Source organism: Manis pentadactyla, chromosome 15 (assembly GCF_030020395.1).
Source record: "Manis pentadactyla isolate mManPen7 chromosome 15, mManPen7.hap1, whole genome shotgun sequence".
NCBI classification, from domain to species: Eukaryota; Metazoa; Chordata; class Mammalia; order Pholidota; family Manidae; genus Manis; species Manis pentadactyla.
This window is the reverse complement of record NC_080033.1, coordinates 34,497,937-34,519,114: the sequence shown is the minus strand read 5'-3', so window position 1 is coordinate 34,519,114 and position 21,178 is coordinate 34,497,937. Positions and strand designations below refer to the sequence as shown.

Below are 21,178 nucleotides of genomic sequence, written 5' to 3'. Positions count from 1 at the left end.
TAAGCCTCACCTCTGTTGATCCCCAATTTCTCACCTGATGGCCCCCCTGCGACTGTGCCTGTCTTAGGTTGTTCCTCCCTTGAGGAATCTTACCCGTCTCTGGCTAACCAGTCATCTTCCGGGGCCATACAGGGAAATGTGAAGTTGGTAAGTGAGAGGGAAGCCTTATTGTTTGAAAAGGTTAGCTTTTTACTTCTTTGCATATTTATGCCCTGTGGCTTCTATGCCCAGCATTTGTCTTGAGGTATCTTTACCACTTGGAGGAGTTATGATACTCGGTAAATTTGATATGAGGCACGAATTCTATTTAAGGGTTGTAATTAGGAAGGAAGAAGAAAAGCTATAGAAGTAGCAGACGGAAGAAAACATGGGAAGATTGATTATTTCTTTGACATATCTTCTTGTAGAGTAACTTCAGCATATATAGGTTTTAAGCTACTACTTAAATTGCGCACACACATTAACATAATAGGAGTATAGTTACATAACCAAAGCATATCTGTAATTACCAGCCATCTCCAGTGAAACCAAGAAAACCAGTTAGGCACCTTAGGCATTTGTGAAAACTTATCTATGATATGGTGGATATTGTCCAACTGAACTTGAACAGTCTGAGAGAAATCAGACAAATTAAAACAACCCATTCCTGGGGACTGTTCACATGCCATATGTTCTTTTAACAGTAAATAGTCTGTAGTTGTAAGAGTTTGGAGCACTACAATTTGCACTTCTCCAAATTCTTGGTTGAGTTCCAACAGTATAGAACCAGTCAAATTTGTTGTTTTACTGTATGCACAGGCCAGCTTAGATATCTCCTTCCTCATTCCCATGGCAAGTCCAGGAGCTGGTGGGATGAGTGCATCTACAGCTGTAGCAGTGCGTGGATCTTTGTTGGGGTTTTTTGATGATCATCTTCTGGCATGAGTCTTCCAGAGAGTGCTGATGTTGGAAGTTCTTTTTCATATCGTATCTTAGTTCATTTTCGGGGTAGCCCAATTAGGCTTTGATCCTCTGTATAAACACAAACAGACCCTTTGCCTACACTTTTATATGCCCTTTATACCCTTGTGTAGAACTCGTTGGAGGTTACTACACAGGAACTGCCCTTTTTTTTTTTTTGCTTTGTTTTTGGTATCACTAATCTACACTTACATGACGAATATTATGTTTAATAGGCTCTCCCCTATACCAGGTCTCCCCTATAAACCCCTTTACAGTCACTGTCCATCAGCATAGCAAAATGTTGTAGAATCACTACTTGCCTTCTCTGTGTTGTACAGCCCTCCCTTTTCTCCTACCCCCCCATGCATGTTAATCTTAATACCCCTCTACTTCTCCCCCCCTTATCCCTCCCTACCCACCCATCCTCCCCAGTCCCTTTCCCTTTGGTACCTGTTAGTCCATTCTTGAGTTCTGTGATTCTGGTGCTGTTTTGTTCCTTCAGTTTTTCCTTTGTTCTTATATTCCACAGATAGGTGAAATCATTTGGTATTTCTCTTTCTCCGCTTGGCTTGTTTCACTGAGCATAATACCCTCCAGCTCCATCCATGTTGCTGCAAATGATTGGATTTGCCCTTTTCTTATGGCTGAGTAGTATTCCATTGTGTATATGTACCACATCTTCTTTATCCATTCATCTATTGATGGACATTTAGGTTGCTTCCAATTCTTGGCTATTGTAAATAGTGCTGCAATAAACATAGGGGTGCATCTGTCTTTCTCAAACTTGATTGCTGCGTTCTTAGGGTAAATTCCTAGGAGTGCAATTCCTGGGTCAAATGGTAACTCTGTTTTGAGCATTTTGATATACCTCCATACTGCTTTCCACAATGGATGAACTAGTTTACATTCCCACCAGCAGTGTAGGAGGGTTCCCCTTTCTCCACAGCCTCGCCAACATTTGTTGTTGTTTGTCTTTTGGATGGCAGCCATCCTTACTGGTGTGAGGTGATACCTCATTGTAGTTTTAATTTGCATTTCTCTGATAATTAGCGATGTGGAGCATCTTTTCATGTGTCTGTTGGCCATCTGTATTTCTTTTTTGGAGAACTGTCTGTTCAGTTCCTCTGCCCATTTTTTAATTGGGTTATTTGTTTTTTGTTTGTTGAGGCGTGTGAGCTCCTTATATATTCTGGACGTCAAGCCTTTATCGGATGTGTCATTTTCAAATATATTCTCCCATACTGTAGGGATCCTTCTTGTTCTATTGATGGTGTCTTTTGCTGTACAGAAGCTTTTCAGCTTAATATAGTCCCACTTACTCATTTTTGCTGTTGTTTTCCTTGCCCGGGGAGATATGTTCAAGAAGAGGTCACTCATGTTTATGTCTAAGAGGTTTTCGCCTATGTTTTCTTCCAAGAGTTTAATGGTTTCATGGCTTACATTCAGGTCTTTGATCCATTTTGAGTTTACTTTTGTATATGGGGTTAGACAATGGTAGAGTTTCATTCTCCTACATGTAGCTGTCCAGTTTTGCCAGCACCACCTGTTGAAGAGACTGTCATTTCGCCATTGTATGTCCATGGCTCCTTTATCAAATATTAATTGACCATATATGTCTGGGTTAATGTCTGGATTCTCTAGTCTGTTCCATTGGTCTGTGGCTCTGCTCTTGTGCCAGTACCAAATTGTCTTGATTACTATGGCTTTATAGTAGAGCTTGAAGTTGGGGAGTGAGATCCCCGTACTTTATTCTTCTTTCTCAGGATTGCTTTGGCTATTCGGGGTCTTTGGTGTTTCCATATGAATTTTTGAATTATTTGTTCCAGTTCATTGAAGAATGTTGCTGGTAGTTTCATAGGGATTGCATCAAATCTGTATATTGCTTTGGGCAGGATGGCCATTTTAACGATATTAATTCTTCCTAGCCACGAGCATGGGATGCGTTTCCATCTGTTAGTGTCCCCTTTAATTTCTCTTAAGAGTGACTTGTAGTTTTCAGAGTATAAGTCTTTCACTTCTTTGGTTAGGTTTATTCCTAGGTATTTTATTTTTTTTGATGCAATTGTGAATGGAGTTGTTTTCCTGATTTCTCTTTCTGTTGGTTCATTGTTGGTATATAGGAAAGCCACAGATTTCTGTGTGTTGATTTTGTATCCTGCAACTTTGCTGTATTCCGATATCAGTTCTAGTAGTTTTGGGGTGGAGTCTTTAGGGTTTTTTATGTACAGTATCATGTCATCTGCAAATAGTGACAGTTTAACTTCTTCTTTACCAATCTGGATTCCTTGTATTTCTTTATTTTGTCTGATTGCCGTGGCTAGGACCTCCAGTACTATGTTAAATAACAGTGGAGAGAATGGGCATCCCTGTCTAGTTCCTGATCTCAGAGGAAATGCTTTCAGCTTCTCGCTGTTCAATATAATGTTGGCTGTGGGTTTATCATAGATGGCCTTTATTATGTTGAGGTACTTGCCCTCTATTCCCATTTTGCTGAGAGTTTTTAACATGAATGGATGTTGAACTTTGTCAAATGCTTTTTCAGCATCTATGGAGATGATCATGTGGTTTTTGTCTTTCTTTTTGTTGATGTGGTGGATGATGTTGATGGACTTTCGAATATTGTACCATCCTTGCATCCCTGGGATGAATCCCACTTTGTCATGGTGTATGATCCTTTTGATGTATTTTTGAATTCGGTTTGCTAATATTTTGTTGAGTATTTTTGCATCTACGTTCATCAGGGATATTGGTCTGTAGTTTTCTTTTTTGGTGGGGTCTTTGCCTGGTTTTGGTATTAGGGTGATGTTAGCTTCATAGAATGAGTTTGGGAGTGTCCCCTCCTCCTCTATTTTTTGGAAAACTTTAGGGAGAATGGGTATTATGTCTTCCCTGTATGTCTGATAAAATTCCGAGGTAAATCCATCTGGCCCGGGGGTTTTGTTCTTTGGTAGTTTTTTGATTACCGCTTCAATTTCGTTGCTGGTAATTGGTCTGTTTAGATTTTCTGTTTCTTCCTGGGTCAGTCTTGGAAGGTTATATTTTTCTAGGAAGTTGTCCATTTCTCCTAGGTTTCCCAGCTTGTTAGCATATAGGTTTTCATAGTATTCTCCAATAATTCTTTGCATTTCCGTGGGGTCCGTCATGATTTTTCCTTTCTCGTTTCTGATACTGTTGATTTGTGTTGACTCTCTTTTCTTCTTAATAAGTCTGGCTAGAGGCTTATCTATTTTGTTTATTTTCTCGAAGAACCAGCTCTTGGTTTCATTGATTTTTTCTATTGTTTTATTCTTCTCAATTTTATGTATTTCTTCTCTGATCTTTACTATATCCCTCCTTCTGCTGACCTTAGGCCTCATCTGTTCTTCTTTTTCCAATTTCGATAATTGTGACATTAGACCATTCATTTGGGATTGCTCTTCCTTTTTTAAATATGCTTGGATTGCTATATACTTTCCTCTTAAGACTGCTTTTGCTGTGTCCCACAGAAGTTGGGGCTTAGTGTTGTTGTTCTCATTTGTTTCCATATATTGCTGGATCTCCATTTTGATTTGGTCATTGATCCATTGATTATTTAGGAGCGTGTTGTTAAGCCTCCATGTGTTCGTGAGCCTCTTTGCTTTCTTTGTACAGTTTATTTCTAGTTTTATGCCTTTGTGGTCTGAAAAGTTGGTTGGTAGGATTTCAATCTTTTGGAATTTTCTGAGGCTCTTTTTGTGGCCTAGTATGTGGTCTATCCTGGAGAATGTTCCATGTGCACTTGAGAAGAATGTATATCCCGCTGCTTTTGGATGTAGAGTTCTATAGATGTCTATTAGGTCCATCTGCTCTACTGTGTTGTTCAGTGCTTCCGTGTCCTTACTTATTTTCTGCCCAGTGGATCTATCCTTTGGGGTGAGTGGTGTGTTGAAGTCTCCTAGAATGAATGCATTGCATTCTATTTCCCCCTTTAGTTCTGTTAGTATTTGTTTCACATATTCTGGTGCTCCTGTGTTGGGTGCATATATATTTAGAATGGTTATATCCTCTTGTTTGACTGAGCCCTTTATCATTATGTAGTGTCCTTCTTTATCTCTTGTTACTTTCTTTGTTTTGAAGTCTATTTTGTCTGATATTAGTACTGCAACCCCTGCTTTCTTCTCACTGTTGTTTGCTTGAAATATGTTTTTCCATCCCTTGACTTTTAGTCTGTACATGTCTTTGGGTTTGAGGTGAGTTTCTTGTAAGCAGCATATAGATGGGTCTTGCTTTTTTATCCATTCTGTTACTCTGTGTCTTTTGATTGGTGCATTCAACCCATTAACATTTAGGGTGACTATTGAAAGATATGTACTTATTGCCATTGCAGGCTTTAAAGTCGTGGTTACCAAAGGTTCAAGGTTAGCCTCTTTAGTATCTTACTGCCTAACTTAGCTCGCCTATTGAGCTGTTATATACACTATCTGGAGATTCCTTTCCTCTCTCCCTTCTTGTTCCTCCTCCTTGATTCTTCATATGTTGGGTGTTTTGTGCTGTGCTCTTTCTAGGAGTGCTCCCATCTAGAGCAGTCCCTGTAAGATGTTCTGTAGAGGTGGTTTGTGGAAAGCAAATTCCCTCAGCTTTTGTTTGTCTGGGAATTGTTTAATCCCACCGTCATATTTGAATGATAGTCGTGCTGGATACAGTATCCTTGGTTCAAGGCCCTTCTGTTTCATTGTATTAAATATATCATGCCATTCTCTTCTGGCCTGTAGGGTTTCTGTTGAGAAATCTGACGTTAGCCTGATGGGTTTCCCTTTATAGGTGACCTTTTTCTCTCTATCTGCCTTTAACACTCTTTCCTTGTCCTTGATCTTTGCCATTTTAATTATTATGTGTCTTGGTGTTGCCCTTCTTGGATCCTTTCTGTTGGGGGTTCTGTGTATTTCTGTGGTCTGTTCGATTACTTCCTCCCCCAGTGTGGGGAAGTTTTCAGCAATTATTTCTTCTAAGATACTTTCCATCTCTTTTCCTCTCTTCTTCTTCTTCTGGGACCCCTATAATACAGATATTGTTCCTTTTGGATTGGTCACACAGTTCTCTTAATATTTTTTCATTCCTGGAGATCCTTTTGTCTCTCTCTATGTCAGCTTCTATGCGTTCCTGTTCTCTGATTTCAATTCCATCAATGGCCTCTTGCATTCTATCCATTCTGCTTATAAACTCTTCCAGAGTTTGTTTCATTTCTGCGATCTCCTTTCTGGCATCTGTGATCTCCTTCCGGACTTCATCCCATTTCTCTTGCGTATTTCTCTGCATCTCTGTCAGCATGTTTATGATTCTTATTTTTAATTCTTTTTCAGGGAGACTGGTTAGGTCTGTCTCCTTCTCTGGTGTTGTCTCTGTGATCTTTGTCTGCCTGTAGCTTTGCCTTTTCATGGTGATAGGAATAGTCTGCAGAACTGGGACGAGTGACGGCTGGAAGGACTTCCTTTCTTGTTGGTTTGTGGCCCTCCTCTCCTGGGAGAACAGCGGCCTCTAGTGGCTTGTGCTGCGCAGCTGCGCGCAGACAGGGTTTCTGCTTCCTGCCCGGCTGCTATGGAGTTTATCTCCGCTGTTGCTGTGGGCGTGGCCTGGCTCGGGCAGCTACTCCAAAATGGTGGAGTCGCGTTGGAGCAGGAGCTGCTGGGAGGCTATTTATCTCTGTAAGGGGCCTCCCTGCTCCCTGCAGCCCAGGGGTTGGGTGCCCAGAGATCCCAGATTCCCTACCTCTGGATTAAGTGACCCGCCCTGCCCCTTTAAGACTTTCAAAAAGCACCTGCCAAAAGAAAACAACGCCCACCAAAAAAAAAAGAAAAAAAAATTTTTTTAATTAAAAAAAAAAAAAAAAAGTTTTTAATTAAAAAAAAAAAAAAAAAAAAGGTGGTCGTTCGTTTTTCTTCATTCTCCGGTGCCAGCCTCAGGCCTCTGCTCACCGGTCTTTCTGCCCTGTTTCCCTAGTATTGGGGTCCCTATCCCTTTAAGACTTCCAAAAAGCGCTCGCCAAAACAAAACAGCAAAAAAGCAAAAAAAAAATGGTCGCGCGCTTTTCTTATGCCCTCTGTCGCCCAGCCTCCAGTGCCTGCTCACTGTTCTTGCTGCCCTGTTTTCCTAGTATCGAGCGCCCTGCACTCTGGCCCGGATGGCTGGGGCTGGGTGTTCGGCAGTCCTGGGCTCCGTCTCCCTCCCGCTCTGCCTGCTCTTCTCCCTCCGGGAGCTGGGGGGGAGGGGCGCTCGGCTCCCGCCGGGCCGGGGCTTGTATCTTACCCCCTTCGCGAGGCGCTGGGTTCTCTCAGGTGCGGATGTGGTCTGGATATTGTCCTGTGTCCTCTGGTCTTTATTCTAGGAAGGGTTGTCTTTGTTATATTTTCATAGATATATGTGGTTTTGGGAGGAGATTTCCGCTGCTCTACTCACGCCGCCATCTTCTGCCCCTCTGGTGTGTTTTTAAAATATCTTTTCTGGCATACATTATAATAAGTGCACGCCATTAAAATAAAAAGAAAGTCTGTCCATGAATTCTTCAAAGGATCTCACATACCCTCAGTGACATGAATGGTGAGCGTACTTTGGAGCCACTGTCCTTAGAAGGATGGTGGTTTTGGAGGCCACACAGGTCTGAGTTCAACTCCCTTTCTAGGCTATTCAGTCTCTGGCAATTTCCAAAAACTCTATAAGCCTGTTTTTGCATTAAAAAATGTTTTAATTAATTTGAAATTGACATATTGTGTAAGATTTAGGTGTACAACATGTTAATTATATATCGCAATATGATGACCACTATAGCATCAGCTAATGCCTCTATCACATCACATAATTATTTCTTTTATATAGGGAGAGCACTTAAGTTCTAATTTCTCAGCAACTTTGAAGTGTAAGGGAAGAATGCATAAAGATGTGTGTGTATATATATGTATGTATTATCCACACATACACACACAATAGAATATTATTCAGCCACGATAATTTTGCCATTTGTGACAGTGTGGATGGCCCTTCAGTGGATGTTCAGCGAGATAAGTCAGAGAGACAAATACCATATACTGTCACTTACATGTGGAATTTTAAAAAGCTAAAGTCATAGAAACCGAGAGAATGGTAGTTACCAAGGGACTGGGGGTGGGGGAATTAGGGAGGTGTTAAAGGATATAAACTTGCAACTAGAAGATGCACAAATTCTGGAGATCTCATGTACAGCACAGTGATTATAGTTTTTTGCATTTGTAAAGTAGGGAAGGACAATCCCCACCTCAAGAGGGTATTAAAAGGCTTAAATAGGATGAAGTTTAGGAAGTGCTGGGCACATTGTGAATACTGCAGGGCCTCAAACCTAGTGATACTTTCAAGAGTATGCATGGGTCCAGCAAGATCACCACTGCTCGTTCATCTTACCACCATCCTGTGCTGCTCACACATCTCTGAAATTATCCCTCAACCCTCAAGGTGAACCAGGCTCATGAAATTCCCCCAGGAGAACACAGGAATGGCAGCCCACTATAATGGTTAAAATTTTAAGATTTGACAAAGCCCCATTTCAATACTAGTTCTGCCATATACTGGCTGGGTAACCTTGGGAAAGTGGCTTAACTTCTTTGAACTTCTTTGTCTACAAAAATGATGATAATAATATCTACTCCCCAAAGGTTTTTGTGAAGATTATAAGAGAGAGAGCCAGCCCTCCACAGCCTTTCATCTGCTTTTATTCTACGCCAGCAGTGTAACCACAGCAGTCACCTGTCATTAGCCACTGTGACTGCGACATTCCTATATGTGCCTTGATAAGAGTTGCTATTTCAGGGACATGACAAGCTGAGCTGGTTGCTGGAGAGGAACTCTGTGAGAAAACAAGCCTGCCCATCAGCTTCATGACTGCTGACAGTAATGTGTCTAGCAATGAAAACAGTCATCGTTTTCCACAGCAAAAAAGGAAGGAGAAAAAGCATCTCCCAAACCTCTGTAAATGAGAAATAATTCATGCACGAAGAAAGTCATTCCAGGGAGATATTATTAAAATTCTACCCTTTCTTGCTATTAGAAGAACAAAGTAAGCAGAAAGAACTGGGGGAGGAGAAGGGGGGCTCCTCTCCCCTATCTGCAGCTTCAAAATAACAATGAAATGGTTGCTCTTTAAATTTTGAAACTATATCCCTCCTCATTCAAGACCAAATAGAAAGAGAAAGAACTAACAAGTCTTTGATCTACTCATGGGGACCCTTTAAAGAATTTTGTTCTTATTTATAAAGCCCCCAGGGCAGGGGGCGGACTGAGATACAACAGGAGTTTGCCTCATGGGTTTGCTTTGATGGTAGTGGGGGTGGTTGCAGGGTGAGGAGAAGGAAGAAAACTGCAAAAGGAGGGGAACACTGGGGGACGTCCTTTAAAGAACCTGGGATTGCCATTCCACGTGTAAATCAGCACTGCAACCTTGAATGCCAACAGGACTAGGCAGGCAATTTAAATAAATAAGTGAAGAACATAACCAACAGTACAGCCCATTCTCCAGCTAGAGGGAGGCGGCTGCTGCTTAACCCAGCCAACTCTTCACATTGGAAAATGGGCCCAAAATTGCCAGATCGCACATCTTTCCAGAAAAGCCAAAATTTGGATTTTTATTTGCAATTTCTTTCTGGTTCACAATTTTAGTATTACACTTCCCTGACCAACACAACACATCCGTGGGCCACATTTGATCCAGGGGTAACAGTTTTGTGATCTCTGATTTATGCACTTTGTCCTTGGCCTACTCTTTTACTCACTGTGGTGTTTCCAGACTGCTCTGCCGGTGCAGAGTCACTGGGAATCTTTTGAGAAGCCCTGTCTTGTAACCAGCACACACAGCATTGAAGGATGCCTGCCCCTGTGTCATTACTGGAGCAGAATTTACATCCACACCTGTCTACCTATCCTCTCCAGAACATTTGGTCCTCAAAACTGCTCCATTTTTTGAAGAGGAATATTTTTCAATCTCAGATGTGTTTTCAGCTGGGATGTTCTCTTTGACACCAGCATAATCTACTGTGACATAGCCTGTTTGCTTGACAAACAACAAGACAGGACTTGACAATCAGATGGATTCCCAGCCACAGGCCTGGCCCATTGCTCCCTGCAGGGCCCCCTGGGGACCGGGAGAGTGCTGGCTGCCTCCTCCCTCCCCTCGTGGGCTGCCTCATACACGGCTCTGCCCAAGATGAGAACTTTCAGCTTTTTGTCATAATCTAAAGGTTGTATTTTTTCCCTTTTAGTCATTTAAACGTACAATCTGGAGATGGCTGCAGTTTCCCCAGAGGGTGATGTGTTTTGACATCCGTATTTAGGGCTGACATTAGAAGGCTCCTGGAGAAATAGCCCTGATGTGATGTCCCTTCCGAAGAGATGCCATGTCATGCACAAACTGCTTCCTGGCTCAGCTTTCTATGAAGCCTATTTCACCAACAGTGAGACTTGGGCATCTTAGAGAATAGAAGCTATTTGAGGCCACAAGTACCTCCAGAACCATGACAGTAAAATGGGGATAATAATGCTTATTCTTTGGGTCCTTCCTGGGGTTAACTGAGAAAATCTATGTATGACATTCAGGTATATAAGAAGAGATCAAACATCAGCTCCATTCTGTTTCTTATCTGGAAAATTTTATCCCCAAATCATCAGATAAGTGGGGAGGGAAGAATTACATTTATTATATTTTATATCTTAAACATTTAAAAATTTATTAGATTTTACATAAATGTCTTTCATAAAATCAGAATATCTTAGTTTTGTCTAACATCTTTCTTCATTAGGAACCCTAAATTTTCATGTTGTTATTCATGCATCTTCACAGAGTAATGGCTGAGTATACGCCCCTGGGTGTGTCTCTTTTTGTTTTGTTTGTGAAGTGGAATAATTGAATGCTCTATCTAATGCACAGGACTGGCATGGAGGAAAAGTGTGGTAAGCTCTGTGAATGCACTTAAAAGAATATAAAAAACCATATGCAAGGTCAGGATATGAGTCTGTTTGATCCCCTAGTTCATTTGCGATTTCCTGGCAGCCTCCTGTCCTGTCATACAGCTGGTGTGGCTCAAGCCCTGCTCCTCAGAAGCTGAGGCTGAACCCTGCTCTGGAGCAAAGCAAATAGTTAGGGGGAAGGTGTGAGCTGCAACGGGGCCAGCAGGGTGAGCTCTTATTGTGCTCTTCCACCCCTGAGCCAGCTTTCTGCTCCTCCCTTTCTCTCACACCCCCATCCAGTCTCTCAGCAAACCCTGCTGGCTCCCTGATCAAAAGGGATCCCACTCATAACCACCTCATTAGTCCCAGCCACCGATCAGCATCCTTCACAACAAACAGCCTCCTCACTGGTCCCTGCTTCCAACTTTCCTACCGTCCACTCCACACAATAACCAGAAGCATTTTTCATAATGTAAGTGAGACTGGGGCACCCTCTCTGCTCTATCGACAACACTTCATTGGTGCTCCACCTCCTTGAGGATGAAGCTGGGCCCTGCTAGGGACCTCACAGACTTGCCTGGACTGACTCCCTGCTCCCTCTCTACCTTCTTGACCGCAGCTGCACAGACCACATTTTGCCTTCACAGCAGCCCTACGAGGAGTGGACTCTCATATCATTTTAAAGATGAGGGAACTGGCTCTGAGAGGTAAAGAAGATAGGAAGTGAGGTCACAGAGATAGGAGGTGATGGGGTCAGGATTTGTATTCAAGTATCCCTTAACTCTTATCTTCTTTATTTTTATCTGGTTGTATATATTTTATAAGCCACCTCAAATCCATTTTCAAATAATCAAGCAAGCAAGGAAGGAAAGAAGTTAAAGCAGGCAATTTTGGATTCTTTGGAGGCCAGAAAAATCAGTTAGCTTAGTAAAAATCAGTCTAAATGTTGTAACCTGGGTTTGTCCACTGCTTCAGGAATTTCTTCAGACAAAAAAGAGGAGGCTGAGAATTCCTGACTAACCAGGCTAGCACTCTAGTTAATGGCACAGAAAATGTCATTGAGCCATCAGAAAATTGTTTTAATGTCCAGAGTCTCTGCTATTGTGCTGCCATTAACATGATGCTAATGAAATGTAATAAAATGTGGCTTGAAAAGGAAACCCATCTGCTGTGAAACTTCAATTAATATGATTAAGATATAGCTCTTACACAATAAAGTTGAATCTGATGCACATTCTGTGCTTAATGGATTATTACAGTTGCGCTAATGCAGCCACATAAAGTTAAGCTGTGTCCAATTAACGTTTGCAGCCAGCTCAATAGCCCAGGGCCTCGGTAGTGGGAAGGGGGTGTAAGTGCCTTGGACTTGACCACTTCCCCAAATGGCACATCCCCTCTGCTCTAGTTCCTCAGAACAGAGCATGGAGCCAGCAGGGAACATGGCTACGACAAGGCTCTGGAACTGGGAGAGGAGTATCCACTCTGCTCTGACTAGCTAGGGTGGCTAGGAATTGGTTGACAAGGCCTGCCTTCATTTGCTTTCTTCTCTTCATATTCCACCATCAAATTCAAGAAGTTTTTCTGAGCATCTACTACGTTCAAATTACTAGCAGAGAGAGAAAGAGATAGGAAGAGAGAAAGGACAGCCTTGATCCTCAGAATACATAGAGAGGCTTCAGGAAGAAGAGCAGAAGACCCACATTAAAAGTCTAATGTCGGTCTTCTGCTCTTCTTCCATGGTCCAAATTCCAGGGGATTTCAGCTGGACACAGGTAACAACAGCTGGTAGAGGAAGTGGAGAGGGAAGACCAGTCCTCCTTCTCCTTCAGTGATGGGAAGGCAATTCACCTCAAAGCCAGAAGGCTGTAAGGGACACCTGTCCCCACTGAGTCCCTGGAGTATGGGTGGGGCTCCTCCCCCACCCCCAACTCTTTCCCAGGCAAGGCCTATCAGGGCAGTGCATACCTCTGACCACAGTGATTGCTCAGGTGTGCATGTGATCAAGCCAGACCAGTAAGGATCAGGCCCAGGACTTGCTCTGGGCACTACTGGAGAGTAAGTGCTCTCGTCCTCTGGGACTGCCCAGCTAGAGATAGTAGGCTGGGGTGCTGGGGACTATTTGCCCCCGTGGGGTGAGTGGGAAAGAAGCCAACAGAGAAGAGCAAAGCCAGCATCCTGGTGACACAGTTTGCGCCTCTACATCCAGCTGTTGCTGATGGCAGTTTATCCCCTGACCTGCCCTATGCCAGGATTGTGAATTCATCCCTGGAAAGGTAGTTTAAAGTTGACTATTGCAGCTGAGGTTCTGGCTGATACCAAGACAGATGGCACAGAAGTACTACAATTTCCAGGGCCTTGGTCCCCTGGAGGGGCTTCCACAGTCCCCGGGAATGCTGCAGACCTGAGCTGCGGCCTCTCAGAGAACAGATGACTGTCTTGGTTAGCAGAGCCTGAGCAGGGGCTGCAGCTGCACAGAGCCCACCCACCCTCTCCTTTACTTCCTCTCCCACCCACTCCTTCCTCTTCCTCAACTATCTCCCATGGAAACATCCCATCAACCTTCATAACTTGCAGGGAACTTGCTCTAGCTGATTCACACTTGGGAATCATTTTGGCCTCTGCTCTCTCACCAGTCACATTTTCAAGAGGCTCATAACCTGTGAGCCCCAGAGCAAGGCTGGCTGGGCTGAGTTTTCCTCCAGCTCATGGCCTAGTGTTTAGGAGATATTTCAGAGCGGAAGGAACGCACACTGTCCTCAGCACACCAAGAGGTCTTACTCTCAGAAGTAATAGAGGTGGCGCCCTTTACTTTGAGGTCTGTGTCCGAGATTCATGGTCGCTATCACTGCCTTTGATTTCATATCCAAACCCACACTGATAGCCCTTAAAGCTGAGTTGAGCCGGAAGAAATGAGGAAGGAGGAGAGTTGATGAAGATTTCTAATACTAGACAGACCCAGAAACAAAATCCAGTTTGCATCTTATGACAGGGTGGACTTAGCAAACTACCTAACTTCTCCACACCTTAGTTTCCATGTTGGCAAAATGGTAGTACCTTTATGGGATCATGCAGAGGACTCCATGAGCTAAGGCTGCACATTGCTTACCTCAGGGCTCAACCATACTGAGCTTTCAGTAAACTTAATTTTTATATTCCAGGCACCAACCTAGGAGGGCTATCATACAATTTCATTGAATCATCATGAAATCTCTTATTACTGGCTACACCAGTCAGACTGCTACCTGCAAAAAACAGAAAGAGATTGGCTCTCTTGAGGCAAAAAGAAAATGTAATGAAAGGATATCAGGGATTCAAAGAATCACTGAGAGGTCAGAACACCATGCTTGGGAGTGGGTGGGAACGAAGGTCATGCAGCAGGACCTGTCTGGCCCACACTCCCTGCCAGCATGGACAGGGGGCCCACCTCCAGACAGTTTTTAACCAATCAGCAAGGTCATAGAAAGGGGCAGCTGATTGAGCTTCTGTCAGTTGCCTGCTCCCAGGCTGGAATGGCAGGTAGAGGGAAAGTTAGAGAAAGGATTTGGACCTCTCAGCTTCCATGGTAAGAAGTAGGCATAGGAAATACTCTTCATCAGAAGCATACATTGGGCAATTTCCCAAATGGAGATCATGGTGTAAATAGGATACAGGGTGTTTGATTCAGGACAGCCTATAAGTCCAGAGGATCACACAGAGAAATAGATTTGGGGATATTCATGGCTTGCCCAAGTGCTCTCTCTCTTTCTCTCCTACACACACACACACTTTTAGAAGAGAATGAGGACTTGAACCTGGGTCTTTTGACTTGCAGTCCTCTTCCTTTTCCACCCTTCCAGGACAGACTCTTGCAAAGGGGAGGTATGGAGGGCAGAGACACCAAAAGGGAGGTGGATATTGAATAGGGTGCCCAGGTAGCTTCATGGTTGTATAGAGGAAGACTGGAGACTGGTCAGACTGGCCTAGATGAGAGGAGGTAGGGAGGCTATGTGAGACAGGCTGGGAGAGCAGGAAGAGGGGAGAAATGCTGGAGGTGAGGTGGACTAGGAGTGAGAAGCAGAGCATGCCTGCGGTTCTGGACATATAGTCAGATATTTCCCAGGAGACGCTGGATGTCAGGAGGGGCAGCCCTCAGGGTGCTGAGTCAGCACAGCCTGGACCAACCACCCCTCCAAACACAGGGGCTCATAAATCACAGCTGACGAGGTGGGGACTCTGCTGTGCATACCTTTTGTTTCAGGGACAGATGGCCACTGGAGCATGTGTGTGGATTTTTTGTGGTTACTGCATATGTATCCTGGAGTGGTTATTAGTTTAAAGAGCTGAAATAAACAGTTTGTTTCTGCCCCCATCCACCATGGGCCACAGAAGTGTTTCCCAAACTGCAACTATTAGATTATCAACTGTGCTATTATTTAATTATGCTGTCCTTATTTGGACTCGTTTTTTTAATCCAAATAAATACATTTTAGATTTCAAACGTTGTTTTCTAGTCCAGCATGTAAAGAACCTTCAAAATTGTCACTACATCCCAATGACAAGTAAAAAGCTGAACTGAAAAACAAGTAACTCTTTTTCGATCTGGCAAAGAGGTGAAGTCAGAAGTCAAACCAAAGCCCCTGAAATTGGAGAGACAGACAAGCAAATATAGGGAATCACAGCTTACCAGAGCAGAAATCTCCTTGAGAACCAGTACCCAGTTAAGAAAACTTAAACTGCAACTGACAAATTGCTGGTCGCTCAGTGCAGACAAATCTGAGTTAAAAACTCCAAGGAGACTTAGTCATGGGAATCCTCTGCACTTTCATGAGTTTTACCTCTAGGAGCTTGCAAGTCCAAGAAAAGGAAATCCTGGGGAAAATACCTCTCAAAACTGAAACAGTCAAAGGGAGAAATAAAGTTTAAAACCTGTTTATTGCTTACAAACTGCAGTCCTGCACAGTCTCTCTCCCGGCTCCAAAAGAAGCAAGCCCGCAAACAAGCCTGCCCCTCCCCTTAACCTCTCAGGTTCAGACACGCCCTCGGTTGCCCAGGTAATTACCCATTGACCTGGAGATGAACTTCTTTCCACCCCTGAGGATATGCAAATGCACTAAAGCCAGGCAAGATTATCTGGAAATGTTACAATTTTACCCACAGAGCTCAACCAGGTTCCCACAGTAAATATCAGAAAAAAATCTTCTCATACTTTCAGCTGGAGGAGGAAAAATGGAACCATTTTGAAATATGCCAGAGCACTCTGTTTTTCACAAGGCCTGCCCTCAAGAGAGACAGTTTTACCAGAGCATAAACTATTAGGGTTTTACCAGAGCTCAATCAGCCTGGGGGAAATCAACTCCAGCCCACTCTAGGTATCCTGTCCCACCTAAGTGGAGAGAGGGGGTCCAGAGCCTTTGTAGAGTTCAAAGTCCAGAGGCACAAGCTCACCAAAAGACTGAGATCCAGTCATAGGATTATAAAATACTTCCCCTCCCCCACACCTTACCATAACATTACTGAAGGACTATTTACAACTGTTCCTTTTACTCAAAACATCATGTCTGGTTATTGAGAAAAAAATTACAAGACATAAAGTACAGTTCGAAGAGTGTGGATAAAAGGAGAGTTCCTGTGGCCAGGATTCTCACCTGACCCTGGTTGACTGGCTCACTGCACCCCTGTGGGCACTACATGGCTGATGGCTGTTGACTCTATACAAAGAGCTCCTCCGCCCAGTGCTCTGTGCGCGACATGGTGGCAGGGCTGCAAGCCTGCAGGAGAGTCGAGCAGAGGCTGGAGTGGTGGCAGTGCCAAGGACAGAGGCCCAGAGGACAGCTATATGGGATGACTGTGCATAGAGGCCCAGAGGATGGCTGTGTGGGACAACTGTGCAGAGAGGCCCAGAGGACAGCTGTGTGTACAGAAGGGCCCAGAGGCAGAGACCGGCTTGCTGCCTGCAGACTCGCTCTGAGTGAACAGGATTCTAGTGACTGACCTGCCACCTGGAAATAAACTTGGGTATAACCCTTTCACCCCAAGAATGTTTTGCTGTCAATTTCTCTGGTCACACTGAATCCATAGCGAACTTGCCTGGGACTGAAACCCATTGGCAAGACAAAGAGATAGAGCAAACTTCAGAACTCGACTCAGATATGGCAGGGATGTTGTAATGAACAGACCAGGAATTTAAAACAGCCATGATTAATATTAAGGACTCTAATGGAAAACATGCAAGAACACATGGACAATGTAGGCAGAAAGATGAAAATTCTAACGAGATAAAAAAGAAGTGCTAGAGATAAAAAACAAAACAAAACATTATAACGGAAATTAAAAATGTTTTGATGGTCTCATTAGTAGATAGCTGAGAAAAGAACATCTGAGTTTGAGTATATGCCAATGGAAATTCCCAAAACTGAAAAGCAGAGTGAAAAAAGACTGAAGAAAACAGAACAGACTGTCCAAGAACTGTGGAATAATTATAAAGGGGATAACATATGCATAATGGAAATGCCAGAAGGAGAAGAATGAGAAAAAGAAACAGAAGAACAACTGACACAATAATGACTGAGAATTTCCCCCAAATTAATGTTAGATACAAAACCACAGAACCAGGAAGTTCAGAGAACACAAATCAGGATAAATGACTAAATATATACAGCATATCATATTCAAACTGAAAAAAATCAAAGACAAAGAAAAAAGTCTTGAAAGAAGACAGAGGGAAAAAAAATCCAACTTACCTAGAGAAGCAAAGATAAGAATTATATCTGACTTCTCAGAAACCTTACAAACAAGAAGAAAGCAGAGTGAGATATTTAAAGTACTGAGAGAAAAATAGTTGCCATGTGAGAGAAAAAAACTATCATTCTGGAATTTTGTACCATCTGCAATTGAGTTGAACCCAAAAGTGAAGAAGAAATAAAGACTTTATCAGACACACAAAATGGAGGAAATTTGTTGCCAGTGACTATCTTGCAAGAAATGTTGAAAGAACTCTTGCAGGAAGAAGAAAATTATCTAGGTTAGAAACTAAGATATATTCTCAAAGACAGAAATAGGAACCAAGAATAATAGTAACAAAAAGAAATCATTGACAAGTATGGTAGATATTAATCCCCAACTATATCAATAACCACTTTAAATGTTAATGGTCTAAATGCACCAATTAAAAGATGGAGATTGTCAAGTGGATAGAAAAACAAGATCCAGTTATATGTTGTCTATAAGAAATCCACTTTAAATATAAAGACATAAAGATTAAAAGAAAATGGGTGAAGAAAATATACCCTGCTAACACTAATCAAAAGTAAGCCAGAACAGCTATATTAATTTCAGACAGAGCAGACATCAGAACAAGGAAAGTTATCAGGCATAAAGAAGAGCATTACATAATGATGAAAAGGAGTCAATTCTCCAAGAAGAAATACCAGTATTTAATGTGCATATGCCTAATAACACGCCTCAAAATACATGAGGGAAAAACTGATAACACTACAAGGAGAAATAGATGAACCCATTATTATAAGTGGAGACTCTAACACCCTTCTATCCGAAATAGATCCATCAAGCAGAAAATCAGTAAGAGTACAATCGAACTCAGCAACACATCAATCAACGACATAGAATTGACATTTATACAATACTTCGTCTAACATCAACAGAACACATACTCTTCTGAAGTTCACAGAACATTCACCAAACTAGACCACATCTGGCCATAAAGCACAGCTTAACTGATTTAAAAGAACAGAAATCATACCATATCTGTTCTAAGTCCTCAGTGGAATTAAACTAGAAATCGATAACAGAAAGCTGGAAAATCCAAAATTACTTAGAGATTATATAAATAACACAAATAACACATGTCAAAGATGAAATCTCAAAAGAAATTTAAATACAGTTTGAACTGCATTAAAATGAAAATACAACACATCAAAAATTATGGATGCAGAAAAGGCAGTGTTTAGAGAGAAATTTATAGAATTTAATGCGTATATAAGAAAAGAGGAAAGATCTAAAATCAACAGTCTAAGTTTCTTTAGTAGGTGAGTGGGAAAATAAATCAGTACATTTAGAAAATTAAACATTACTCAGCACTGAAATGAAGTGAGCTATCAAGCCATGAAAGGACATGGAGAAACATTTAATACATATTACTATGTGAAAGAAGTCAATCTGAAAGACTACATATTATACAATTTCAACCATATGGTATTCTGGAAAAGGCAAAACTGTAGAGACAGTAAAAAGAACAATGGTTGTCAATGGTTTAAGGGGAGGGAGGTATGAGTAGGTAGAATGCAGGATGTTTAGAGCATTGAAATCATTCTGGGTGATACTATAGTGGTCAGTACATGCCGTATTTCTCAAACCCCATAGACTGTACAACACCAAGGGCAAAACCTAATGTAAACAATGAACTTCAGGTGATGATGGGTCAACCTAGGTTCACTGATTCTAACAAGTATACCATTCTATTTCAGTATTTTGATATTGAGGAAGGGTGTGCATACATGGGGGCAGGGTATATATGGAAAATCTGTGTACCTTCCACTTAATCTTGCCATGAACCTAAAATCGCTCTAAATAATAGTCTCTTTTTAAAAAAGAAATTTTATTCTAAATATCTGGTAAATGAAAAATCAATGTTAGCCATGAACAGAAAGTAACTCTAACTTCTTCCCTCCCTCCCTCCCTCCCTCCCTCCCTCCCTCCCTCCCTCCCTCCCTCTCTCCCTTCCTTCCTTCCTTCCTTCCTTCCTTCCTTCCTTCCTTCCTTCCTTCCTTCCTTCCTTCCTTCCTTCCTTCCTTCCTTCCTTCCTTCCTTCCTTCCTTCCTTCCTTCCTTCCTTCCTTCCTTCCTTCCTTCCTTCCTTCCTTCCTTTCTTTCCTGAGAAATTCAGTCCAAACACCATCAGATGATTCCAAGGGAGGTAAGTCTGTGTAGGTTGTGGATAGCCGGGTATAAGGTGTCACAAGAGTTATGAGGGGAGGACATCCCCCCCCCCACAGCATGGGGTAGAATGCTGATGGGGGACAGTGGTGGCAATGACCCAATGCCAGGTGTTGAAGCCTGAGAAGAATGAAAAATGCATTCATACATGGGAGAAGCAGGAGTACTGACTGGGGCCATGGGTTGTTGGGTAGCAAGTGGGATGAACAAGGCAACTGTGAAGCCAAGGTGGAGTTTGGAATTCCACCTGGGTAAAGTGGGCAACCATGGTGCAGGTAACAGCAGTGAGCATAGAATGTTAGGTTCAAGAAAGATGAGGCAGGCAGTTGTGTGTGTTGGGGGTTGGTGGCAGCAGGAGCCAGTGTGGGATGTTGGAGCCTGAGAAGGATGTAAAGCATAAATACACTGGGAATGGAGAAGACATGACACAGTGTAAGATGTAATAGCCCAGGTAGGTAAGAAGGGCATCTGTGCATGAGGCAGGTGTGGTGATTGGAGACTAGCTATATAAAGGGAGACTTCTCCAAGAAGTAAATAAACTAATGCTAATGCGAGCCAGCTTTCTCACCTTGCAGTAGAGAGTTATGAATGTGAGAAGGGGGAAAACTAGAATGAAATCTGTGGTGTTGGATTAGAATTAGTATGAATAGAGAGACAGCAGAATTAAATATAGGTATTTTATTTATAGATATCTGTATTTATACATAGATATATACTTAAATGTTTATAGATGATGATGATGAGAGATACATGATAGGTAGGTAATGATAGATGATAGATAGATATAATAGGTATCAGAGGGCTTGGGAACAATGATATCCTAATAATTTTTGAGCACACTTAACACCCAGATCATGGTTTCTAAGTACTATACTCCACTGAAAGTAATCAGAATTCCTGAGAGGAATGGCTAATTCCAGGGCTACGGCTGAAGACCCTGGAGAAATTGTGCCAGGAAGCAAGGAAGCACTCAGAGAATGGTGTCAAATGGAGAGAGAACAGACTGGAGAGACTGTCACTGGTCAAACCTGGAACAATTTGAATATCAAAATAAATAATGATAGTAAGAGATTTTCACCAATGGAATAAAATAGGAATCTGTGAGTGCACAGATATATAAATAAATACATGGAAGAAGAGAGAAAGATTTTTTCTCTCAGCAGAAGAAATGATAGAATGATAGGATGAGAAAATTCACTGTTTGGCAACCATCAGAGTAAAGATGAATTCATCCAAGAAATGTTAACATATGCTAAAACTCGTCCTTCAGATTTAACTAGGAATAGGATATTTACATGGTATCAGTATGCCTCCCTACAAAATGTTTATGAACTACAAAGGATAAAAGACTAGCATTCTTTACAGTGGAGAAACAAGGCAGACAT

At 42.3% G+C, this 21,178-nt stretch overlaps 1 long non-coding RNA gene across 1 annotated transcript in view; it reads right to left on the bottom strand.

Moving 5' to 3' along the window:
* Positions 1-15,812, bottom strand: part of LOC118933308 (uncharacterized) — a 31,410-nt gene extending 15,598 nt beyond the window's left edge. Inside the window, exon 1 of the long non-coding RNA XR_005033075.2 lies at positions 15,769-15,812. This is a non-coding gene — a long non-coding RNA (uncharacterized LOC118933308). The remainder of the gene's footprint in view (positions 1-15,768) is intronic.
* Between the last annotated feature and the right edge of the window lie 5,366 nt (positions 15,813-21,178).